General features: G+C 42.3%; 2 protein-coding genes across 3 annotated transcripts in view; one reads left to right on the plus strand and one right to left on the minus strand.

Moving 5' to 3' along the window:
- The window catches only part of fitm2 (fat storage inducing transmembrane protein 2), a 275,264-nt gene extending 266,730 nt beyond the window's left edge, over nt 1-8,534 (minus strand). Inside the window, exon 1 of the mRNA XM_059652812.1 lies at nt 8,264-8,534. The gene's annotated coding sequence lies outside the window, so the exon portion shown is untranslated. The remainder of the gene's footprint in view (nt 1-8,263) is intronic.
- The window catches only part of hnf4a (hepatocyte nuclear factor 4, alpha), a 181,791-nt gene that overhangs the window by 62,526 nt on the left and 91,765 nt on the right, over nt 1-27,500 (plus strand). The window lies entirely within an intron of this gene.

Below are 27,500 nucleotides of genomic sequence, written 5' to 3' on the forward strand. Positions count from 1 at the left end.
ATGATTTGACAGTGGATAAAGAAAATTGAGTGTTCCAGTGTAAAAATGGCAAGTCCTGAGCCACAAATCTCAATAGACCACTTCTTTGTGTGGTAGACAAACTAATGAATCAGACCCTGGTTCCAGAAGGCCAGTGTAGTAAACAGTATTAACTATAGATGATCTGGATAGTCATCTTTGATGAATATCTTAAAGATCTATTCAAGTTACTGGGTGTAAAAGCTAATTTTATCTGGTAGTGATTCAATCTGTAGTAATTGAAACCATGTGGCTTTTGTTGACTGCGAGATTCTTGATTGAGATTGTTAACCTCAGAGAATCAGGAAGCCCTGGTTGATGAAAATAAATAGGGAATTTAGAATCTCCTCAGGTGCAGGGACTGACACTGAGCTGGGTGGCTACAGCCAGCATACAGTGCACAAGCAAATAAAGGGTGACTTAATGACAGGATGCTGGACTCTGTGCGGTTATTTCACAATCTGAATGTAAAACCTTCAAATTATTTTTTGTGTTACATCAATGAGTTGTCGTAAGAAGGGTGACAGGCTGTTTCAGTTAAAGTAGCAGGCAAATACATTGAGTGTTCATTAATATCACTACTTAGTAATTTCTAACTTCAAAAAACTACACTGATGTCAGCAAGAAATATCTTCAAACTGGAATCAAGAAACAAATTTGTTATTTTGCTAACAAGTTTATTATTTTGCTAACCAGAACATATTTGGTTATTGCAGTATGTTATAAAAATGAATCATGTAGCATGGTAGACTGGTTAACAAGGTTAGATCACATGAAATAGATGGAGAACTAGTCATTTGGATATAGAACAAGCTCAAAGATAGAAGACAGAAAGTAGTGATAGAGTGTCGCTTTCCAGAGTGGAGGCCTGTGACCAGCGCTATGCACAAGGATCGGTGCAGGGTCCACTGCTTTTCATCACTTATATAAATGATTTCAATGTAAACGTAGAAGGTATAGTTAGTTTGCAGGTGACACCAAAATTGGAGGTGTAGTGGACAAAGAAGAAGGTTACCTCAGAATACAATGGGACCTTGATCAGTTGGGCCAATGGGCCAAGGAGTGGCTGATTGCTTAATTTAGATAAATATAAGGTGCTGCATTTTGGAAAGGCAGATCAGGGCAGGACTTATACGCTTAATGGTAAGGCCCTGGTAAGTGTTGCTGAATAAAGAGACCTTGGAGTGCAGTTTCACAGTACCTTGAAAGTGGAGTCACAGGTAGATAGGATAGTGAAGGTGGTGTTTGGTATGCTTGCCTTTATTGGTCAGTGCATTGAGTATTCTTGTTGGGAGATCATAGATCATAGATCATACAGTGTGGAACAGGCCCTTCAGCCCAACATGTCCACACCGAACACTCAGAGCATCCCACCCAGAACTATCCCCCTACAACCCATCTAAGCTATACATCCTTGAATACTATAGGACAATTTAGCATGGCCAATCCACCTGACCTGCACATCTTTGGACTGTGGGAGGAAATTGGAGCACCCAGAGGAAACCCATGCAGGGAGAATGTGTTGCAGCTGTACCGGACATTGGTTAGGCACTATTGGAATACTGTGTGTAATTCTGGTCTCCCTGTCATTGAAAAGATGTTGCGAAGCTTGACAGTGTTCAGAAAAGATTTACAAGAATGTTGCCAAGATTGAAAGATTTGAGCTATGGGGAGAGGAAAGGCTTAATAGGCTGGGATAACAAGGCGCAGAGCTGGATGAACACAGCAGGCCAAGCAGCATCAGAGGAGCAGGAAAGCTGACGTTTCGCGTTGAGCATTTTGGGTTGAGAAGAACGGTCTCAACCCGAAATGTCAGCTTTCCTGCTCCTCTGATGCTGCTTGGCCTGCTGTGTTCATCCAGCTCTGCGCCTTGTTATCTCAGATTCTCCAGCATCTGCAGTTCCTGCTATCTCTGAATAGACTGTGGCTATTTTCCCTGGAGCATCGGAGGCTGAGGGTTGACTTCATAGAGGTTTATAAAATTATGAGGGGGTTGTTAGAGTAAATAATCAAGGTCTTTTCCCTAAGGTGGAGGAGTCCAAAACTAGAGGGCATAGGTTTAAGGTGAGAAGGGGAAAGATTTAAAAGGGACCTAAGGGGCAACTTTTTCACGCAGAACATGGTGCCTGTTTGGAATGAGCTGCTAAAGGAAGTGGTGAAGGCTGGTACAATTGCAACATTTAAAATAATCTGGATGGGTACATGATTAGGAAGGGTTTAGAGGGATATGGGCCAAATGCTGGCAAATGGGACTAGATTTATTTAGGATAACTGGTCAGGATGGAGGAGTTGAACTGAAGGGTCTATTTCCTTGCAGTATATCTCTATGATTCTATGTAACCTAACAAAAAAGAAATTCTCATTACTAGCAACCTATTCATTGCAAACCTGACCCATTTCTTCTGAGAATTTAAATTTGGAGTGTTTTAGTAATGTGGTGTGAATTCAATTTTCTCAACATTTCATCTACAACTCTGGCAGTTCAAATTGGCCAACCATTTTAAACCTCTCAAGATTTTCACTTCCTTTGAAGTCAATCAATTGAAATGTTAAACAGGCAAATGATTCAAGACTTCTTGATCTACTTTACTGGCAAAAGTTTAAAAAAAACTGTACACAACTTAAGTTATAGCATTTTGAAAAAAAATTAAATGTGCAGCATGGATCACTATCTGAACTTTCCCCATTTTTTCAATGTGTTTCATCTTTTTAAAACTGCATTACAAAAGCGAATTCCATCAGTGTTTCACTAATGATGAGTGTGTAGTCTTTTGCTCTGTTAAATTGAAAACAGATGGCAAGTACGTTTACATTTTACTGTTTCAATTGTCTTTAAGTTATGGCTTAGAGATTTTAATCCCAAAAGCAAAACATACTTTAGATGAACTTCTAAATTGTGCTTTGTGCATATAAGCTGAGTTCTGATTGTTAGAAATAACTCGTGTTTACTAATGGTTTGCAGCCTACCGTTTATGATGTCTGTTCTCAACAACACACTTGGGACTGGAACTGTCTGTTTTGCTTTTTGTAGTTAATATCCTGCAGACTCTCTCTGAGTTATGATATGGTCTGATTATTTCTGTGAATGTAGAACGTCTATATTTTAACAAATAGAAAATTGTAGAGCTAACATGCTGAAATTTCTGTTCTGTGTGTCAGTGGTTGAGGTTTGCAGCTAATAGAGCTGTTTTGTAAATTAAGCCACTTGAATTTCACAATAGCAAAGCACCCAAGAGAGATTAGATACACTAAAAAGATAGGTGAAATTTTACAGTCTGCCAGAGTGCCACAAGCACCATTTTAAAACCCTAAATCCGAACAATAAATCAAACATAAACTTAAAATCTGAATAACACGAAGATTAATCATTTTTGAAATGGTAACTAAACAGCAGAGAAGTAATTGAAAAGAAGGAGAATATAAATTGGTATGCAAAGCAGGACAAAACAGTTAAATTCAAAATTAAAAGTAGAAAACTATATTTTGGAGAGCTTCCTTAGACAAAACGGGTTGAATCGGTTCTGAACTGCAAATTCTACAGTTCTAAAATCTCTTCTCTCTAAGATGAACCAATTCAAGATAACCCCTTTTTAGTGTCCCAATTTTTTATCATTACAATCTGTACCTTGCCATTGCTACTTCAGCAAGATAAAAATAGAAAATTCCAAAGTACCAATCAAGGTCGAGTTTTAGAATTAGGAACAAATTATCCATATTTTCTTGAAAAAATTTGAAATATTTCAAGAAAACAATGATTACCTGGCAATGATTACTTATGTAAACAAGTGAAGAAACAATAATAAGGCTACACAAAGTTTTGGCACAACAAATGGCCACAATGGCAGTATGAATGGGACATCAACAAAGCAAGTAACAGCAAAGCAAGCGGGGGAAACCAAGCGGAGGCTTGGGGACCGCTTTGCAGAACACCTCCGCTCAGTTCGTAACAAACAACTGCACCTCCCAGTCGCAAACCATTTCCACTCCCCCTCCCATTCTCTTGATGACATGTCCATCATGGGCCTCCTGCACTGCCACAATGATGCCACCCGAAGGTTGCAGGAACAGCAACTCATATTCCGCCTGGGAACCCTGCAGCCTAATGGTATCAATGTGGACTTCACCAGCTTCAAAATCTCCCCTTCCCCTACTGCATCCCTAAACCAGCCCAGTTCGTCCCCTCCCCCCACTGCACCACACAACCAGCCCAGCTCTTCCCCCCCACCCACTGCATCCCAAAACCAGTCCAACCTGTCTCTGCCTCTCTAACCGGTTCTTCCTCTCACCCATCCCTTCCTCCCACCCCAAGCCGCACCCCCATCTACCTACTAACCTCATCCCACCTCCTTGACCTGTCTGCCTTCCCTGGACTGACCTATCCCCTCCCTACCTCCCCACCTATACTCTCTCCACCTACCTTCTTTACTCTCCATCTTCGGTCCACCTCCCCCTCTCTCCCTATTTATTCCAGTTCCCTCTCCCCATCCCCCTCTCTGATGAAGGGTCTAGGCCCGAAACGTCAGCTTTTGTGCTCCTGAGATGCTGCTTGGCCTGCTGTGTTCATCCAGCCTCACATTTTATTAACAGCAAAGCAAGATGACTGCACTAAGAAGAGGCCAGTAATGGGAATAAATAACAAGAAGCCTGAATCTCACCAACAACAAAAACCAACTCTAAATTTGGCAAAAAAGATAAAAATCTGCAACTATAAGTAATCATTCAACTGGAGTTCGGAAAAGTGTTGCCAGCTGTGCTAACAATACTTTGCCTTTAGCTTAACCTCCAGCTATAAGAATGATAAATATAAACTAGAGCTTTTCATCTCATCTTCAGAAGCTTCTCAGCATCTGACAAAAAAGAACGGACATGTTCTTAACTACCTCAAAAAAAAACTGTAGTTAAAATCTTGAAATGGGATCACTGATCTAGCAACAACTCCCAGTTAAACATAACTATTTCCATATTCCATCACTGCTTATGAAAGAAAAATAGTGTCACAAAGGTGTTTAGAAATATAAATAACCTTATGGCTTAATTTTACTCAAGTTCCCGTATTTCAACAAACAGCTCAAATCCTGCTGTGCTGTAACATATAACATCACCCAGCCAATTATTTGATAAGAATGAACAGACATGTTTGTTGAAATATCAGGACAAAAATATATTGTTATATTTTCAGAAGAACATTTTGGATACAAATTATATATAGCTAGCATTACATAATAATGCTCAAGTTAGACGGTGATTTTAATTGATATCCGAGTGCATAAAAATAAAGGCTTTGAGATTTACTGTCAGTTCAGCTTTCTTATTACATTCTCACCCCTGAGTCTGGTTGTGGATTCAAACCTTGTTCTAGGATTTAAAGATGTAATCTAGGTTAACATTTGAAAACTGTATTAAAGGAATGTTGTATTCTAGGAAATGCCAACATTCAGGTGGGACTTTAAACCAAGGCTCCCCAAATTAATGTAAAACTTCATGGAGCACTTTCTGTCGTCAATATTCCTTCCACAACCACCCCCAGAACAGATTAACAAATCAATAATACAGATTGAAGGATTGCACTGCAGTTACTTACATAAAAATAGTGGCTGTATTTTATAGTTAATTCATTCAAGGGAAATTGCTAAAGGCATACAAAATCACAATAAGGAGCTTTAGAAATGCAAGTTCTTTCCTGCTGGTTTTTATCAAAATGGAAAGATTATACCGAAGGTTAAAAACCAAAAGAACTGCGGATGCTGTAAATCAGGAACAAAAACAAAGTTGCTGGAGAAGCTCAGTAGGTCTGACAGCATCTGTAACCCACATACCATGCCACTACACACCCCTTGTTGTTAGTCACTAACAGTCCCCATTATCAACTATTCACTGTCCCAGCCTGAATGTTAGCAACTCCTTTGTCTGTCTAACTATCTTTCTCTCTCTTTGGACTCTATCTTATCGTTTACTCCCTACCCCACCCACCTCCCTATTTTCTGCATATAAACTGAACGTTTCCCCGGCCACCATCAGTTCTGAGGAAGGGTCACTGGCCCCGAAATGTTAACTCTTTTTTCTCCTCCAAAGATGCTGCCAGACCTGGTGATCTTTTCCAGCAACTTTGTTTTTATACTGAAGTTTTATGTTCATGCCAAACAATGTATTATTTGAATACAAAGTTGTCAATAAGAATATGACATGCTTATGATGGTTACAAGTACTTAAAATAAAGTTGATGGAAATGTCTGAAAGATAACTACATCAAAGCTATATAACGATCTGTAGAAAATGAATGATTGCTTATCTTTCAGAAAAGTAGGCAGGGGCTAAGACTGTTATTATTCAGCACAGTTGGTTTTGAGCCCTTAGCTATAAAGGGCAAAGTGCAAACAGCACCATCCAGTTCTATTGCAGGTTGTGATTGGATTTTACTTGCCAGAAAGGAGTTCTACACAAGTGCAAATAAAGTTAAGAAAGCATGGATCAGTGGATTTGCTTTCCCTCCATATAGGGAGAGAGAGAAGAGAGAGAGAGGGAGGAAGATTAAAAAATAAACACTGTTCTGAGACTAAAATGTTATAAACCCACAACATGCAGGAGTAATGTCCCACATTTTTTCAAGTTCCAGCTTTGAATCATTCCTTCTCCCTTGTGAGCCACCTCATAGAACTCAGCTTTAATGTAGTCCGCAGTTATGATGGCATCTGAATCCTAGCAAATTATGCAGTGACTATCAAAGATGATTGTCTATAAAGTTCCATAAATTACAATATTTAATTACATGTAAGCTACTTTATGTGTGTCAACCATGAATCAGTTGCTGGCACTCTTCCATCAAAATGGCAAAAAAGTCTGTGTTCAAGTCTTACTCCAGGGCAAAAATCTAGGCTGATACCTTGGAGCAATACTGAAGAAGTGCCTTATTTCTAGGTGTGTTTTTGGATGTTGTGTTAATACCCATACCTGCCTCTTTAGTTGGACATAAAGATCCCACAGCACTATTTTGAAGAACAGCAGTGGAGGTATTCCTGGTGTCTTAGCCAATATTTATACATGAATCAAGATCACAAAAGCCGATTAGCTGATCATTATCACCTTGTTGTTCATGGGACCTTTCTGTGCAAAACTGCTGACTGCATTTCCTGCATTATAACAGCGACTACACATCAAGGTATACTTCATTTTTTGTCAAATGTGGTGACATCCTATGATCATGAAAGTTGCTATACAAATGCAAGTACTTCTTTTGTTTTTAAATTGTAACCATTCATGTTCAAAAACTCAAGATCTGTATGAACTGCCAACTGTGTTAAATGCCAACTGCCTTTAAACTTGCCTCATTCCTCTTGCTCCCTTCAGCCTCTGTGATCTCCTGTAATTTAGGCCTGAACCCTTCACTTGGATTTCACAAGGAAAAAATTTCACCATGAACATTTGCGAAACATGTTAATATTTGTTCATCCTGGGAATGAATGCAGCTATCAGGGTTCTAGGAAATTACTTTGTGGACTGTAGTTGCTGTTGCAGAAGTTAATTAGTGAAGAGACAGTTAGGTTGATTTTGTTTTGCTTGGAATGGTATCCAGATGTGACGTTGTCAAAGTCATGTGATTTGTGTACTCATACACCAAAAAAGCAATCAAAAAATTTTGACAAAAATAAGACATTTGCCAAGCTTTTACCTTATTGAATTTATCTTGAAGTCTAGCCATATAGAACAAGCTTACTGGAAAATAATACTTTCACAAGTTGCTTGGTTCCACACTCTTTCATTTTCCATTTAAAGTTATAACTCTAACAAATAATTAAATAATTAGGATTGCACTAGTAGACTAACATTTACAGTAAAGCACATCACAAGTGCAAATCACACACATCAACAAGAGCTACTATGTGAAAGGTGGAGGCGTTTAAGGTTGAGGTACTCGCATTTTATTTCAAACTCATTAAATTATTTGAAAACCTGTAAGCAATTTTTTTTGTTAAATGATCTGGAGCCTGCTTGTGCAGATTACCAATTAATATCCATATTGTCCACATTTTACCTTGGAAGCAGTCTTATAAGATGAAGTTCCCTCGTAGTTATCAGTTAACCACGTGAAGCGCTGTTTCCACAAACCTCTTAATCAGTCATATACAACGGGCTGGTTGTTTACTAAATGTAACTGCACAAAACTGCTTATGCAAGCACCAAAACAAATAAAACAGGCAAGGGAAGGAATTGCTTCTTGAGTTTATAATATATTTTGGTTAAAACATACCTTTCTTTGAGAAATCATGATCAGTTTCCCAGTTATATGTAATTATGTTTTTCTCTGTAATACTTCAGTAAATGCAGTCGTGGCACACAATCCCAATCTCCACAAAGTAGGTTACCCTGCAGCATTTAGCTTCTGCTCCTTGAAGTTCGTCAATGACAACGGACTGGAAGCGAGTTCAACAGTGCGACTGAGAAAGCAGAACTCGGCAGTTGTTTCACCTGGAGTTTGGTCAGTGGTCGGAGATCCATACAGTAAAGTAGACAGGACTTTGTTCACAAACTGGAGTTTGTAATTTCAAAGAAAAAAAACAGTTGCATCATTAAACGGCAATGATTACGAACTTAATCCTCATCTACAATTGTTCTTTGGCTCTCAAATGTTATGGAAAGTTATTAATAGGGATTTCATGGTCGTGAGAATCAATCAACCAAACAAAAATGGTTGCAAATGAAAATTGCAGAATCTCACAACCCAGTATCTCTACAAAATGTCATCACCTAATGATGTTATCCCTTTATTTATGAGAGTAATTTATTAGGGCCCAGAAACAGACCCCTTGGTTCAAGTCGTCCGCACAAACCATACATCCTACTCTGACCTAGTCCCATTTGCCAGCATTTGGCCCATATCTCTCCGAACCACTCCTATTCATATACCCATCTAGATGCCTTTTAAATGTTGTAATTGTACTCACCTCTACCACTTCCTCTGACAGTTTGTTCCATATACACCCCACCCTCTGCATGAAAGTGTTATCCCTTCGGCCCTTTTTAAATCTTTTCCCTCTCCCCCTAAACCTAGCTTAGACTCCCTTACCCTAGGAAAATGATTTCACTATTCATCCTATCCATGCCCTCATGATTTTCTAAACACCTATAAGGTCACCAGTCAGCCTCTTATGCTCTATGGAGAAAAAGCTCAGCCAATCCAGCCTCTCCTGAAAACTCAAACCCTCCAGTTCCAAAAAAACCTTGCAAATCTTTTCTGCGCCCTTTCAAGTTTGACAACACTTTTCCCATAGAAGGGCAACCAGAATTGTATACTGTATTCTAAAAGTGGCCTCATCAATGTCCTGTATAGTCGTAACATGATGTCCCAACAGCTAAAATCAATGAAGGCCAGCATGCCAAATGCCTTCTTCAATGCTGTGTCGACCAGCAACCCCACTTTCAAGGAACTATGCACCTGCACCCCGGGTCTCTCTGTTCGGCAACACTGCCCAGTACCAAACCATTAACAGTATGAGTCCCGCGTTTCCCCTAAATGCAACATCTCACATTTATCTAAATTAAACTCCATCTGGAACTCCTCAGCTCATTGGCCCATCTGGTCAAGGTCCCATTGTACTCCAAGATAAACTTCTTCAGTGTCATCTACACCGGCTATTTTGGTGTGATCTGCAAACTTACTACACATGCCTCCAGTACTATATCCAAATCATTTATATAAATGATGAAAAGCAGCGGATCCAGTACTGATCCCCTCTGACACACCTCTGGTTATAGGCCTTTAGTTCGAAAGCAACCCTCTACCACCACATTCTGTCTCCTAGCTCCGCCATGGCTAGCTCCCCCTGGATCCCATGTGATCTAACCTAGTAACCAGTCTAGCATGCGGAACTTCGTAAAATGCTTTGCTGAAGTCCATACACCTACAGTCCTGCCATAATCAAGCTTCTATGTCACGTCTTCAAAAAAACTCAATCAAGTTAGTGAGATGCAATTTCGCATGCACAAAGCCATGTGGATTAACTCTAAACAATCCTGCTCCTCAGAATCCCCCCCCCATCAACTTACTCACCACTGAAGTGAGATTCACCGGCCTTACTTCCCTGGCTTTTCCTTACAGCTTTTCTAAACTAATGACATCACATTAGCTAACTTCCAGTCATCCACCACCTCATCCATGGCTCTTGATGATACACATATCTCAGCAAGGGGCACGGCAATCTCTTCCCTAGCCTCCCATAAAGTTCCAGGATACACTTGATCAGATCCCAGGGATTGATTTATCTTTATGCATTTTAAGACCTCCAGCTGCTGTAACATAATACCTCTGCTCTAATATGAACTATTTTCAAGACATCACTAACCACTTCGCCAAGTTACATGTCCTTCTACACAGTAAATATTGATGTAAAATATTCATTTAGTATCTCACCCATCTCCAGTGGTTCCACACATAGATGGCCACATTGATCTCGAAGGGCCCCTATTCTCTCCCTAGTTCCTCTCTTGCCTTTGATAACCTTATAGAATCTCTTTGGATTCTCCTTAGCTCTATTTTCCAATACTATCTCATGTACCCTTTCTGCCCTCCTGAGTTCCCTCTTAAGTATACTCCTACTGCCAGTATACTCCTCTGGGGATTCACTCGATCCCAGCTACCCATACCTGACAAATGCCTTGTTCTTTTCTTGACCAGAGCCTCAATTTCTCTAGTAATCCAGCGCTCCCTACACCTACCAACCTTGACCTTCTCACTAACAAGCAAGTGCCAAGATGGCAGCGGTATGTTGGCCACATTTGGCTCGCTTGCAAGGCTTGTCTACTCATGGCTTATGCAATGGGTTGTGCCACATCCATATGGCTTCATTGTTGTCGTTCCAGCTTGGTGCCTTTTTTTTGTTTTGGTTGGCCTGGTGCTTCTTCTCATGGCCTGCTCCAAAAGGCTGAGACCCTGTGTATCTCCATTTCTGCTCCATCTTGGCATTGGAAGACGAGCCAGGACCCGCTCAGTTAACTTGGAGCCAAGACCTGTCAGTCGATGTCCAGCATCGGAGGACATACGGGACCCATGCAGCGGGACCGTCTCTAGGTCACAGGAAGTGGGCACAGAAGCAACAACACTGATGGTGGTAGAGCACATTGCCAGGACTCCGGAAACAATGTTGGACAGTGGCAACTGAAAAGCAAAGACAGTGAAGTCTGCAGAGAGGGAAAGATGCACTTTTGAAGCAATTTCAATTTTAGTAATATCAATTTAATATTAATTTATTCAGTATTTTATCATTTATGCAATTTATTCAGTAATTTAGTCTGTAATCCAAGATGGCGCTGGAATATGGCAACATTATCCACTTTTCACTGTACCTAGGTACAAGTGACAACATTAAATGAACCTAAATCTAATTTAACAGGAACACTCTGTCTCTAAGCTCTCATCACCTCATTTTTGAAGGCCTCCGACTTCCCAACCATTCCTTTACCTGAAAATAGTCTCTGCCAGTCAACATCTGTGAGGTTCTGTCTAATACCATCAAAATTTGCCTTACTCCAATTTATGATTTTAACTTTTTGATCAGTTCTGTCTTTGTCTATAGCTATTTCAAAACTAATAGAATCAGGGTCACTTGCCCTAAAGTGCTCTCCCATTAACCTCTGTCACTTGTCCTCCCTTGTTTCCCAGCAGAAGGTCAAGCTTTGCTCCTTCTCCAGTAGCTACATTTACATATTGAATAAGAAAGTTTTCTTGTACACGCTTAAATTGCTCACCATCCAAGCCCTCAACACTCAGTCCCAGACTATGTTTGGACAGTTAATTCCAAAACATTATCTTGTATACACTGTCTTGGTTGAATTCATCAAACTAGCTTATGGAAAGAAAGAATTTGTAATTAATTTAGTACCTGTCATGTTCTCAAAATAACTCAATTAAAATAATTCACCATGAATGAATTATACTTGCAGAGTTCTCTCTGCTGTTATTTAGGCAAAAACAAAAGAAAATTTGCAAACATCAAAATGCCATAAGCATAAAATGAATTAACTCCTAAATAGCATTTTACTCAGGTGGCTGTGACAATATTTTGAACCACAATAGATCTACTCCCTGCTGTTCTTCAAATAGTGCATAGGATCTCTTACATCGAAAAGACAGCCAGATGGGACCTTAATATCATTATATCAGACACTATCTCCGAGCTATCACTGCATTTGCTGTCTGAAATAAACTTAAAAGTAAATCCTTTTGTCCTTCCAGGACATACCCACTGAATATCTGGTGAGAATGGGGTGGAATGGCCACAAATTGGGCTGGAAATCATACTGGCCCAATGATACAGAGATAACAATGTGTAGAGCTGGATGAACACAGCAGGCCAAGCAGCATCAGAGAAGCAGGAAGGCTGATGTTTCAGGCCTAGAGGGTCTAGGCCCAAAATGTCAGCCTTCCTGCTCCTCTAATGTTGCTTGGCCTGCTGTGTTCATCCTGCTCTACAACTTGTTATCTCAGATTCTCCAGCATCTGCAGTTCCTATTATATCAGATCCAATGATACATTGAAGCACCCATGACTTCCATTTTTCTGAAGACTGGTGCCCTTCATTGGTTCTCATCAGTGTTTGATCTCAGGAACTAGGACAGGAGCTGGGGTGGAGTTGGGAGGAAGGGAGTAAGGGGAGAAGAAAGAAACAAGTGAAATCTTTTGCTTCATCCCATGGGCAGGACAGATTGAAACAAGGGGTGTGGAATATTGCAGCCAGAAATGACTTCTGCTGCATGACTCATGACACTCTCAGCCATCATGGATTTTTAAATCAGGGGACATCTCACTGACAGTGCAAACTATAGCAGGCCCAAAAGGCCCCTGGCAGTGGTCAAAATGAAGTTGCCAAGGTTTTGTAGAGACATTGCTTGCTAAATCGAAATGAAATGCAAAGAAAAATAAAACAAAAAGACATTTCAAAAGTTTACCCCAAGACACAGATTGCAGATTTTGACATAGCTTTCTAGATGTTCCATATATTTTTCCTTTCTGGACAAAAAACTATAGCAGTATCAAAATGCCCCTTCAGTTTCCACTGATTACTTTCAAATTGACTACATGCATGTCACAGTGATTCACCTTTTCATGAATAGGAAGGTGCCTGCAGAATCAGACAGCAGATAAAAGGCCCTTAGCTGAAATAGGAAAACAAATTTTATCTGGAGTTAGATTAAATGATACGGCTGGGCATTTCATGTTAACTAAAAGCTCACAAACATTGTGCAGGACAATGCAATAAATAACATAGACATTGCTTTGTGTAGAGGTGGAAAATAAACTCAAGATTATAAAACAGCACTGAGATGAAGAAGCAGGAGTGATCAAATCTTTAAATGATTCACCATCTGAACAAAAGACCTGTGTTTACTTTCTGAAAATCAGCCACTGCAACATTGTGATTGTTATATATGGCTTTTAAAATAATTGGTCCAGAAAATTAAATGTGTCCAATTTGGGAGTTGGATGAAGCAGGAACTGACCTTTTACCTGAATTGATAGGGTATGACAGACACTGCAACTGGAGCTCAAGCCCCATTATCAATGAGCCACTGAGCAGCTCATTGGAAAAGTAACCAGTTGGCAAATAGTTTATGTTGATCAGAAAACAGGCAGGAGGGAGCGCATTATATATCGAGGTGAGGATGATTAGTTTAGAAGGTCAGTGGTTGCCAGGAGAAATGGTGAGGAGAGAGATGCTGAGATCAGTTGGTAAGACCGAAGCCTGGAATCAGGGTGTAAGTTGATGGGGTAGTGATAATGATCAGGATGGTGATTGCAGGTGGGCGTTAGGGCGTCAGTGGGAGCTACATTGAAATCACAATGGAGCTTAATCAATGATTGCAACAAATACATTCTGCAAATGTGGCATCAGAAGGATCACTTCTCATTATTTCCCAATTAAAATTGTACTTCCTCCAATTTTCTAGTTGAGTTTCCTATTGAGGCAGAAGGACCTACACGTTAACAGTATTAAATTGTACAAAAGATAGGCTGATATTGTCACTTAAGTGACCACACAATTTACAGAAATTTATGTGATTGCACTGCCCAGTATTATAAAAGTGAACATCCAGGCAGGATCCCACATAAAGCACAGGATGAGCTACAGCCAGTGCTTATACCCTAACCTCAGCACCCTTCCAGTCCAGATGGTTCTCTTTACCACATCCCTACCCAGATTCCAACTGCTACTCTCCCAGCCAACCCCAATGTTTAACGGTTATGCTTAGCCCCAGCTACCACAGGCCTACCAAGCCGGATTATAACCCCTAAACCCTTGGCAATTCAGGTCAAGTTAATCTATTTACCAAAGGGACACATATGGAGAGATGCCTGGTCCTATTCGATAGCCATAGCTCAGCATTGCAATCCAAAAGAGATCTGAACCTCATTCTTGGTACTGTGACAGATCTATCCATTCAGATGGAGGAAACAATTCGTATTCTGCTCCACTCCCTAAAATAGGGAGGTTCAAAATAGATCGAAACATCATTTCGGGGTTATTTCTAATGTTCTCTTGTTTAAAGTGTTATGCTTCTCGTGCACTTACACTGCCACAGTTTTGGTTTGTCACCTGCTCTTCCCGATATATATTGACCTATACCCTGGAATGCAAGAAACAATTTAAAAATTTACTAATAGTACAAAACTTGGAGGTATTGTGAACCATGAAGAGCTGGTCTAGAACCTTAAATGGCCTTAAATGGTTGGTTAATGAGTGAACCAGTGGCAAATGAGATTAAACGCAGAAAAATGTGAAGGAATTCATTATGATTGGAAGAACCAGAGAGATAATGTAAAATAAAGTGTGCAGTTCAAAGGTAGTGCACAAACAGAGACATATATGCATGCATAAATCTTTGAAGGTGGTAGAACAGTTTGAGGTAACATTTAATAAAACATATGGTATCCTGAATTTCATCAATTGGGCAAGTGTAAAAAAGCAAGAAAATTCTGTTAAACATGAACAACACGCTGATTTTGCCTCAACCAGAGAAATCCCTCCAGTTCTGGGCACCATACTTCAGGAAGGATGTGAATGGAGTAAAGAGGGTGCAATAAAGGTTCACATGAATGTATCTAGACATGAGGGTCTTAAGTTAAATGGACAGATTAGAGAGTTTGGGACAATTTTCCTTAGAGAACAAAAGGGCGAGAGGAAATTTGATAGAAATGTTCAAAATCATGAAGGGTATGAACAGAGTGGATAGGGAGAACCTGTTCCCATTGGGGAAAGGACCAAGAACTAGATGGCACAAACATAAGATCATTGGCAAAGAGGCATGACATGAGGAAAAGCTTTTTCATGCAGCACATGGAATGCTAGAATCTGGAACATGTAAAATTAACAACAGTCGCAGCATCAACTGGTTAAGCTCCACAATCATCTATCATCCTAAAGGTACACCAGTTATATGGTGACTGCTGAGGTGGTGATAAAGCAAATATGGACGAAACAAACACAACCCTTTTTGGTAGGGCTATTACTTTAATCTGGCACTGACCATCACATTATCTGCTAGTCTACAAAGGCAAAAAAGTGACTTTAAAAATAAACATTCCAAACCAAGTTTAACAATTAATTGAAGATTTGAATCCGAACTGAATAGAAAATTAGCTTTTTTATCTTGCAATAAAGTACTCATCAGCATCCTGTGCAGCAGGCGATTTGCACATCCATGTATTCTGGCAAGCTATCATCTACACAGGGCTCATGCTCTGCCCTGGCATCAAGCAACTTGTGACATGCACCACTCTAATATACAGTAAATTGCGCAAAGTACCAGTATTAGAGTTAATGGCTGAGAATGTCAGAGCCAGAGGTACTGTTTCTTCTTCGTGACTCTGTTCCCACTCTTACACCAGGCAGTTCTTGGATATCTGAAAGGAGGAGGGAGTTGCGGAGAAGGGTGGAAAGCAGCCATTGCATGTTTACAGCATCTATAACAGGTAAACCAGAAGAGATTGTCCAATGATGGGATGGTAATGTGTGAGAAGGAAGATTAAGAATAAAGATAGTGTGATCGTCAGTGGATTTAGGCCTGCTAATTGTCACGGCCTCAGTTGTAACTACAGCAATAATTGCCAACATGTTCTCTCCATGGTTTGCAGCAGTTACATCAATGGTTATATGCTATGATGTCCTCAACGGAGACAACTGTGTCACCGTATGCAGAGTGATGCCACCAGTGTGGGTTCAATTCCCACACTGACTGAGGTTGCCATGAAAGCCCCAGCTTCTCGACCTTGCCCTTCACCTGAAGCATGGTGTTTCTCAGGTCACCACCCAGGTTAATGCCATCTCATGGGGATGGATGGGAGTAATGGTCGACAGTGCCGTGAGAAGGTCAATAACCTTTTCTGCTCCACCAGGATAATTGACACACACTTCTCTCAGCTTTCTCACATTGACTCTATCTCAGCAACTGCACCAATCTCTTGACAAGACTCAAACTCAGCCACTGTTACTATTGCCTGCCACACAATCCCTCACTCATTCCCACTCCCTCTCAATCTCTCACACAACCAACCCTGTGCAGTCTCAGTGCTGCCTCCTTGCCTGCCTGGGACGCTTCACTACCCTTCGAATACCTGCACCAGCACTATCAGCCGTCTCACCACCTTCATCTCACTGAATCGGTCCCTTTCTCCCATTCCAGGACAAGCCAGCCCACAACAGGGTAGAAAGGGTCCAGAGAGGGAAAGGGTACCAGACATTTCACTCCTAAGTTCCTACAAGCTAAAGAATCCTGGCTTTTACATGAGAAGAATGTTAACACATCAATGTCCAGCCTATCAAGAAAGCCCTGTTCTTCATTCAGTTACAACTCTCACATAAATACTGCTGTTAGTCTCATTCATTGTATATCACTCTGCATCACCGGCTGTGACACTTGCATGTCCGTTACTTCAAGAGAGAAACCAGCTACTCCTCCAAGAGCCACTTCCTCGAGGACGAGAATGTGAAGACTCCAGGACACCATCAGCAAGACTGCTTTCTGAACCTAGCGGCCCAGCTGCTGACACCTCAGTGCCTTAGAAAGTTTGAGGAACACGGTCTGAAGCACTTCACTGCATTAGCTCTAAAGCTTGCTGAAGAAAAACATTTCATGTCTCTGGCACTCAGAGGACTGTTCAGCCACAGGCAGAACAAGACTCTGTGGTGTCAGCAATCAGAGACGTTTGCCAGAATACACAAGGAAGAGTAGGAGAGGCAAACGGGTATGTGGGGCACAATGGTCCTCATTTCCCAGAGCTGCAGGAGTAGAGTGAAACATGTGACAGTCTTTCTGCTTCTATGGTCATGTTGATAACTACCATGCAGATCCTGGCCCAGCACCCTCAGGGTCTGCTGGGAGGCACACATACAGCACTCTCTGCCTCCAGCCATTGGTCCTCAGGACCGAAGGCGTGGCGACTGAGGATGTAGGGCAGTGCCAGAAAAGGAACTACACAAAGATCCCTCAGAAATTTTCTCTCATGGTGGCACCTCCATCTCCATCCTGATAACCCACCTTCAACCCTTGGAATTGAAGCTGATTAAGGCTCACTTCCCCATGGTGAGGAGACCATGTCTGGATCATCCAGACATAAATGTTCCTGGGATCATCTGAGTAAACCCTCAGGACTAATGGGCATCACTGCCAAGCACCCACACTAGTTCTGAAACCAGGGATTACACTAAGATGCAGTGGGAGGGGGAGAAAGAAGAAAACCAACTGAAGGCACATTTGTGGAACTGGCACCAATGCTTGCCCTCCATCGTACAGCAGAGGACCACTTGTCACCAGCTACACCCTGGACCAACTGCAGCCCACCTCCTTAAGTAACCCAACTGGCCAGCTCTGGATGAGATATGGCCAGACTCTATAGATACCTACACATAGCTACAGTAGTCCTATCACACAGACTGGCTTTTTTTTCTCCTTTATTAATTCACGATATGAGGTTTTACTGCGCTGTAATGTTCTATATTCTATGTTGTCGCTGGCTATGCCACCATTTATTGCCCAGAGGACAGTTATGAGTCAACCACATTGCTGTCAGTCTGGAGTCACATGTAGGCCAGATCAGGCAAGGGTAGCAGATTTCCTTCCCTAAAGGACATTAGTGAGCCTGATGGGTTTTGCCCAACAATCGACAATGGAGTCTTTGTAATCATTAGGCTTTTAATGCCAGATATTTTTAAAATTCAAATTCCACCATCTGCTGTGGCAAGGTTCAAACCCAGGTCCCCAGAACATTATCTGGGTGTCTGGATTAACAGTCCAATGATAATACCACTAGGCCATTGCCTCCCCAAGGCTGCTACTGGGACACTGGACTGACCGTGATCCACCTCCTGGATTGCAGAAGCATTGAAGCAACAAACTTGCCTCTCTGCTTGGCAAAGCATAAGGTTTGCTCTTGCATTGAGATAGACCTTGCAGGACTTCTTGTTTGATTCTCCCACAAATCTCACTACAGCCAATGACACGCTCACCCTTATCAGATGCCACCCATCATCCTTAAAATCATTTTACTTTCAATGCTATGTTTGTGTTCTCGTCCATGTCATTGGCTTTTCATCTGGGTGATGTTGCTTTGCCTAGGTGTGTTGTTCCTGTGTCATTTGTTGCTGCTGTGGTAACTGTTGTTGCTCTATTTCTGTTGTAGGATTGCTGTGGACCTCTGGGTTGATGTGTGATCTGCATAGGTACTGCATTCATCTATTTCTAATCTGCAGTTGAGGAACAGCTTCTGCCAATGGGCAAATTTGCACACAGTTGTGACAGTATATTTGATCATTCAGTTCCTCTGGATATGATCAAAGTGACAACTGCTCCATGCAGTCATCACCTGGGCTGGCTTTTGTTGAGGTTGTTGCAAAATTTGTACCCTGACTAGTTCTCAAATTTTCAAATAAAATCAAAAAATTTCTGGAGAAACTCAACAGATCTAGCAGCATCTGTGGGGAAAGAAACAGAATGAACTTTGAGTTCGATATAGTAGGAACTGCAGATGCTGGAGAATCTGAGATAACGAGGTGTAGGGCTTGATGAACACGGCAGGCCAAGCAGCATCAGAGGAGCAGGAAAGCGGATGTTTCAGGCCTAGACCCTTCTTCAGAAAATGAAGACAGGTTCTTTTTCTGAAGAAGGGCCTAGGCCCGAAACGTCAGCTTTCCTGCTCCTCTGATACTGCTTGGTGTGCTGTGTACATCCAGCTCTACACCTTGTTATCTCTGAACTTTGAGTCCAGTAGGACTCCTCCTCAGAACTGAGGAGCGGTCAAAAACATTGAATTTTAACAAGTCAAACAATTAAAACAGAAATTTGTTGGAGCACAGAAGAAGAATGGTAATGGGAAATGCCAAACTACATGTGCAATTGTATCTTTATCTCTGAAAGGGTGTCCAGAATGTAGATAGAAAATTGTTGCTTTCATCCAGATTCACTGCCAGCAACTATCCTTCACAATTAGGGTGTTGAAGAATTCTCCCTTTGTGGCAAAACTCCTCCAATGCTTGGCATATAATGATGAGATCTGCTCAGGGCTTTACTGTGATTATTTGGATCAATACATACATCAACACATACAGACTTTCATGTTGTTTCACTGCTACCGTGCTGTCTAATCCATTCGGTTCGAGTCATCACTTTCTTGACTTTTCCCATCTTTTCCAGTTCTTCTATCTTGCGTTTCAGGTTGGCCTTGAGGGCAACCGGAACAAGGCTCAGCAGGTGCTAAATTGTTCTTGCATTCTTATCTGCTTTGAGATGACATTCTCCTGGAAGATGTCCTAACTCTATCAAGACATCTTTGTGTTCATCTAGGAGTTGTTCCACACTCAATGGTTTAGTGTGCTGCAACACAACGTAAATTTCTTTGGCACATTGTGGGTTACTAGTTCAAGGTATAGATTTGCTTTGACTGAGATGAGTGACATTTGTTTTCCAATGATCTGGAACTCCATATCCTTGTTCATGTTACTGCAGTGGGCTGAAAAATTAATCTGTCCTCTGGCATAAATATTATGCCATCATATCATCTTAACCTTACCTTTTCAGGTTTCATTTCTCAATCACATTGTTCAGTTGTTCCACACAGGTTTGTGAAGATCACGACATCGCAGTAGCATACCAGTGTCTATCTGGACACTTTTTATTGATTTAATCTGTTTCTTCTGCCATGCTCATTCAAATATTCACAAAACATATTTCAAATATCGAGCTAAGTGAACCAACCTGTCATATGGTATACAGAGATATAGCAAAATTTTCAGCTGCTCTCACTCCAGTGGCCATCTGTAACTGCTTGTTCAGCCATACACATGTGTACAAAATGATTCAGCTTTTTGCACTGAAAACATTGTTTTCCCCATGCTGGTCATATCTTCCCCTCTATCGCAAAATGTAGTTAATTTTTTCTGCAATATTTGCATTCTGTCCTTTGTCTGTGATTGTAGTGCCCTGTGAGCCTGAAATATCTGCCAGCAGAACGCAAGGTTGGGTCTGTTCTCTAATGAATATGCTCTAGCTGTTGATTTACAACCTTGATCCTTACATAGAGGTCAATTGCTCTCCTTAGTGTAAACTTGTCTTTTCTCAGTAGGTGTGCTTTCACTTTTAGATCCCTTATCCCTAATACAATCTTGTCCCTAATTAGCTCATCTGTTCCTTGCGCAAATGAACTGATTTTTGCAAGCAGAGTTAATGACATTACATATTGATCAATGGACTTTTTCCTCACTTTGCTCCCTAGTATGGAATACCTGCCGTTCATACAGAATGTTCACTTGTGACTCAAAAGTTTCAAGTTTCTACTGTTTGTTCACTCTTGAACATATTTTAAAACAGACTCTTCTCAACTGTGATAAATGTGTAGCAACTTGTACTTGTTCTGGTTTGCTTAACAAATCTATTGCTATTGTGTAATTCTAACACTGCTCACGGAAGAATTGCTAGTTTTTGCTTTATGCCTTTAGTCATTGTAACAGGAGCTGATACGGGAAAAACTGCAGCCAGTTTCTCTTCAGCAATTTTTCCGCTGTGACCTTCAATTTTATTTCAGTGGCATCTCACAGTCCTCCAACTGAAGTCATGATTTCAATGCTGGAAATTCACTACTTCTGATACCATGGCCTGAATCTTATGAGTTTTTAAGCTAAATTAGAATGTCACTGATCTTTTTTGGTGTGTTTGTTGCCATGGTCCTAGCGGGTTCTCTTGTTCTATCCTACCAAGCTCATCTCATTAATTCCCGACCACATCTCTATGCCATATCTCATGTCAACATTCACCCCATCTTACCGTGCATAATTCCCACAACAACTTCCATTGAGTGGATATTTCAGAATTGACTGGCATACTTGCACAAGTGCCATCTTTGAAAAACTATCTTGGCACCAGGAACAACATGGTCAGTCCAGAGCTGTTTTGTACAGATCCCAACCTTATCCTGGGTTTGGCAAACCTGGAGAAATTAGCACCCCACTAAGCCGGCAGGATCCTGGAGATCCTGCTTGACAGGGTAATGAAAGAATGGGACTTCCTCTTGTCCCTTTCCTTGTGAAAAGCTTATAAGATGGAATGACGTGAACTCATTGGTTGAGGTGGGGTTTAAGCTAAAATGTAACTGTAACTTAGAGCGTCTGTTGATTCTGATGAGGCAGTTGAGGCTAACAGAATTAGTGTGGCCATTATAGTTCTCCTTTACTACTGAACCCAAAAACAATTTCAATGACATGGGAATACTGGGAAGAAAACCAAAACTTTCACAGCTTTAAAAACAAAAAAAGTGTTCACTGCTTCCTTAGTTGGTGGTTTATTCATGTTTTCACAAATTGACAATTTGAAGGAAGAAGAATAAAGCCTGGTAATAAAACTTTATTTTCATTCAACTCAATGAAACCAGAAAACATTAGATTGAATTGAAGTTTTTCAACAAGAATGAGAAACATTCCCAAATGTTCGTAGATAATAAAATGTGTGAGGCTGGATGAACACAGCAGGCCAAGCAGCATCTCAGGAGCACAAAAGCTGACGTTTTGGGCCGAGACCCTTCATCAGAGAGGGAGATGGGGAGAGGGAACTGGAATAAATAGGGAGAGAGGGGGAGGCAGACCAAAGATGGAGAGTAAAGAAGATAGGTGGAGAGAGTGTAGGTGGGGAGGTAGGGAGGGGATAGGTCAGTCCAGGGAAGACGGACAGGTCAAGGAGGTGGGATGAGGTTAGTAGGTAGATGGGGGTGCGGCTTGGGGTGGGAGGAAGGGATGGGTGAGAAGAAGAACAGGTTAGGGAGGCAGAGACAGGTTGGACTGGTTTTGGGATGCAGTGGGTGGAGGGGAAGAGCTGGGCTGGTTGTGTGGTGCAGTGAGGGGAGGGGACGAACTGGGCTGGTTTTGGGATGCGGTGGGGGAAGGGGAGATTTTGAAACTGGTGAAGTCCACATTGATACCATTAGGCTGGAATGGAATTTTTGCAGGAGGATGAGTGGGAGGAGGTGTATTCTAGGTAGCTGTGGGAGTCGGTGGGCTTGAAATGGACATCAGTTACAAGCTGGTTGCCTGAGATGGAGACTGAGAGGTCCAGGAAGGTGAGGGATGTGCTGGAGATGGCCCAGGTGAACTGAAGGTTGGGGTGGAAGGTGTTGGTGAAGTGGATGAACTGTTCAAGCTCCTCTGGGGAGCAAGAGGCGGCGCCGATACAGTCATCAATGTACCGGAGGAAAAGGTGGGGTTTGGGGCCTGTGTAGGCGCGGAAGAGGGACTGTTCCACGTAACCTACAAAGAGGCAAGCATAGCTGGGGCCCATGGCCACCCCCTTAGTCTGTAGGAAGTGGGAGGAGTCAAAAGAGAAGTTGTTGAGGGTGAGGACGAGTTCGGCTAGGCAGATGAGGGTGTCGGTGGAGGGGGACTGGTCGGGCCTGCGGGACAGGAAGAAGCGGAGGGCCTTGAGGCCATCTGCATGTGGAATGCAGGTGGTCGGTGGAGGGGGACTGGTCTCCTCCCACTTCCTACAGACTAAGGGGGTGGCCATGGGCACCCGCATGGGCCCCAGCTATGCCTGCCTCTTTGTAGGTTACGTGGAACAGCCCCTCTTCCGCACCTACACAGGCCCCAAACCCCACCTCTTCCTCCGGTACATTGATGACTGTATCGGCGCTGCCTCTTGCTCCCCAGAGGAGCTCGAACAGTTCCTCCACTTCACCAACACCTTCCACCCCAACCTTCAGTTCACCTGGGCCATCTCCAGCACATCCCTCACCTTCCTGGACCTCTCAGTCTCCATCTCAGGCAACCAGCTTGTAACTGATGTCCATTTCAAGCCCACCGACTCCCACAGCTACCTAGAATACACCTCCTCCCACCCATCCTCCTGCAACAATTCCATCCCCTATTCCCAATTCCTCCACCTCCGCCGCATCTGCTCCCACGACAAGACATTCCACTCCCGCACATCCCAGATGTCCAAGTTCTTCAAGGACCGCAACTCTCCCCACAGTGATCGAGAACGCCCTTGACCGCGTCTCCCGCATTTCCCGCAACACATCCCTCACACCCCGCCCCCGCCACAACCGCCCTAAGAGGATCCCCCTCGTTCTCACACACCACCCCACCAACCTCCGGATACAACGCATCATCCTCCGACACTTCCGCCATCTACAATCCGACCCCACCACCCAAGACATTTTTCCATCCGCACCCCTGTCTGCTTTCCGGAGAGACCACTCTCTCCGTGACTCCCTTGTTCGGTCCACACTGCCCTCCAACCCCACCAAACCCGGCACCTTCCCCTGCAACCGCAGGAAATGCTACACTTGCCCCCACACCTCCTCCCTCACCCCTATCCCAGGCCCCAAGATGACATTCCACATTAAGCAGAGGTTCACCTGCACATCTGCCAATGTGGTATACTGCATCCACTGTACCCGGTGTGGCCTCCTCTATATTGGGGAAACCAAGCGGAGGCTTGGAGACCGCTTTGCAGAACACCTCCGCTCAGTTCGCAACAAACAACTGCACCTCCCAGTCGCAAACCATTTCCACTCCCCCTCCCATTCTGTAGATGACATGTCCATCATGGGCCTCCTGCAGTGCCACAATGATGCCACCCGAAGGTTGCAGGAACAGCAACTCATATTCCACCTGGGAACCCTGCAGCCTAATGGTATCAATGTGGACTTCACCAGTTTCAAAATCTCCCCTTCCCCCACCGCATCCCAAAACCAGCCCAGTTCGTCCCCTCCCCCCACTGCACCACACAACCAGCCCAGCTCTTCCCCTCCACCCACTGCACCCCAAAACCAGTCCAACCTGTCTTTGCCTCCCTAACCTGTTCTTCTTCTCACCCATCCCTTCCTCCCACCCCAAGCCGCACCCCCATCTACCTACTAACCTCATCCCACCTCCTTGACCTGTCCGTCTTCCCTGGACTGACCTATCCCCTCCCAAAACCAGTCCAACCTGTCTTTGCCTCCCTAACCTGTTCTTCTTCTCACCCATCCCTTCCTCCCACCCCAAGCCGCACCCCCATCTACCTACTAACCTCATCCCACCTCCTTGACCTGTCCGTCTTCCCTGGACTGACCTATCCCCATCTTCGGTCCGCCTCCCCCTCTCTCCCTATTTATGCCAGAACCCTCACCCCATCCCCCTCTCTGATGAAGGGTCTAGGCCCGAAACATCAGCTTTTGTGCTCCTGAGATGCTGCTTGGCCTGCTGTGTTCATCCAGCCTCACATTTTATTATCTTGGATTCTCCAGCATCTGCAGTTCCCATTATCCCAAATGTTCGTAGTTGCCTTTCCACCTAACAAGGTGATAAGAAATTAATAACACGCAAGCAAAATAAAAACATACTCAGTAGCAAAGTACATTTCCTGTGTCATTTTTATAAAGTGCTTTTCTCATTGGCTTGACTTTGCAAGGAAAAATTGTTTTCATCAGCAATGTCGTTATCGCCTGCTTTAATAATATGTTCCATGAAAATTGTTTTCACTTTCAAAAGATTATAATGATCCTTTATGGCAGACTTCATAGAAGTAATGAGTAATACTCCAATTCACTCCCTAAGAAACTGTTGATAGGATCAATATTATGTAAAATATAGCGAGTATCTTTCAAGTTCAAGAATTAAACTTGATCACCTCCTTTTACTATTTAAATTGAACAGAAAAAAATTTGTGGCTAATTCAGCAGTGATATCTTTTCGGGGCTTTCTTTTCTCTTGAAATGAATTGTGTTATTTTATGTCAACTTTTCCATTCAGTCGATACTGTGAGAGTTCATTTAGACTTGCAATTTACAAAGTACTAGAGTGCCTGAAAGGCTGTGGGGTTGGTTGTGGGGAGGGTGTAATAATGTAATGTGGATGAGGAATAGGGAGTATCTGAAATTGACAGGGTATCAGAAATGTGGGCTGGAAGGCGTGTTATTATTGCTACTGGGATGAAATTCTGCAGCACTGAGATGGGCCTTTTAAGGAGCCTACCCAGGCACACAGCTACTTCTGTGGCTGCCTCTGACCCTTCTCCAGGGTTTGCAAGCCTGAATGCAGACCACACATGCTTGCCCAGCAATGGGGATACTGACCTTAACACGTAACAAAGGCAGTTACAAGGCACTTTCTCTCAAGGTAGGTAGCGGCGATACAGGAAATATCCAAATTCTACGTGGCTCAAGAATGAAAATATGGCCCCAGATAGTTATTGTCCTGAATGGGCAGACTGGACTTCAGTTTAATTCTTGTCTGAGGGGCACCAGCTCCAACAACGTGGCTCTCATTTTTGATGTGCTTCACAGTTAACGCTTTGTTCATTAAACTGCCAAATATTCACTAAATCAGAAAGTTACTGTCTTTTCTGTAGATTTTTCAATTCATCCCTGGGAATGTGTGCATTGCTGGATGGGCCAACATTTATTGCCCATCCCTTGTTGTCCTTGAGAAGGTGGTGGTGAGCTGCCCTCTTGAATTACTGCAGTCCTGTAGTACCAATGATATTAAGAAGGGAATTAACATAGAGACATACAAAATAGAAACATAGGGGTAGACTGTTCCGCCCTCAAAGCTGCTCCACCATTCAATAAGACCACAGCTGATCTGTTTATGTTTCAAATTCCACATTTCAAACCATCTCCAAATACTTTTGACTCCTTCCTGAATAAAAAAAGATCTACCTCTGCCTTAAACTTCTTTTACTGACTCCACCTTTACAACTTTCTGAAGTATAGAGTTGTAAAGTTACAAAACTCCCTAGCAGCAGAACTTGCTCCTCTTCTTTGATCCAAAAAAGGTTGATCCCCTAATTTTAAAATAGTGCCCCTACATTCTGGTCTCACCCACAAGAGGAAACATCTTTCCCAATGTCAACCTTGTCAAGACCATTCAGAATCTTATAGAATTCTATAGAATCAACTCCCAGTCTTCTAAACCCCAGTGGATTCGAGCCTAGTCTGTCCAATCTGTCCTCATAAGACAATAGAGTCATTCTGGATATCAATCCAGAAAATCTCCTCTGAACTGCTTCCACATATTTTTACATCATTCCTTAACTATGGAAACTAAAACTGTACACAGCACCTGAGATATAATTTCATCAATGCCCTGTATAACTGAAGCATATCATAACTTTTTAATTTAAGCCCTCTTAATAAAGCACTGTATGCCATTAGCCTTCTTGCTTATATGTTGTAGTTACATATGAACATTTTGTGACTCATGCAGTAGAATCCAACAATCCCTCCACATCTCAGAATTCTACGGTCACTCTCCGTTTACATAATTCTCTACTTTTCAATTCTCCCTGATAAAATGAACAACATCTCATTTTCCCACATTATGCTCCATTTTCCAGATATTTGCCTACTCACTCAATCTATCAATATCAGTCTGTAACCTCCTAAACTCTATCTCACCACATACTTTCAGACATACTTTGGTGTCATCTACAAATCAGCTATGATGCCTTTGTGCTCTTCAACGTTGTTGATGTAAATGTAAAAATTTGAAGCCGATGCATAGAGCCCTGGATCTCCATTCATCACAATCAGACAAAAACCCAGTTGTGCACACTTATTGTCTTCTGTCAGCCATCAGTCTTCTATCCATGCTAATATGCTGTCCCTGTACCAGGAACATTTATTTTCCAAAAAAAAAATGTTTTTTTTTATTCATTCACTGAATAAGGGTGTCACTGATGAGGCCAGCAGTTGTTGTGGCACCTTATCAGACACCTCTTCATATCAAAATACATAATAACTGCAGTTTTCCTCTTCATCCGCAGTACATCATCCTTCAAAGAATGTCAATAAATTGTTAAATATGATTCCTCTTTGAAAAATCCATTCTGACTGCTCCTGATTACCTTGTGTTTTTGCTAAATGCACAGCTAGAATCTCTTCCATGATCGATTCTAACATCTTCCCCACAAGAAACATCATTCCAACTTGGTCACAATTTCCTGTTATTTACTTCCCTGCCCTCTTAGCA

This window comes from Stegostoma tigrinum, chromosome 19, assembly GCF_030684315.1.
Source record: "Stegostoma tigrinum isolate sSteTig4 chromosome 19, sSteTig4.hap1, whole genome shotgun sequence".
Classification (NCBI taxonomy): Eukaryota; Metazoa; Chordata; class Chondrichthyes; order Orectolobiformes; family Stegostomatidae; genus Stegostoma; species Stegostoma tigrinum.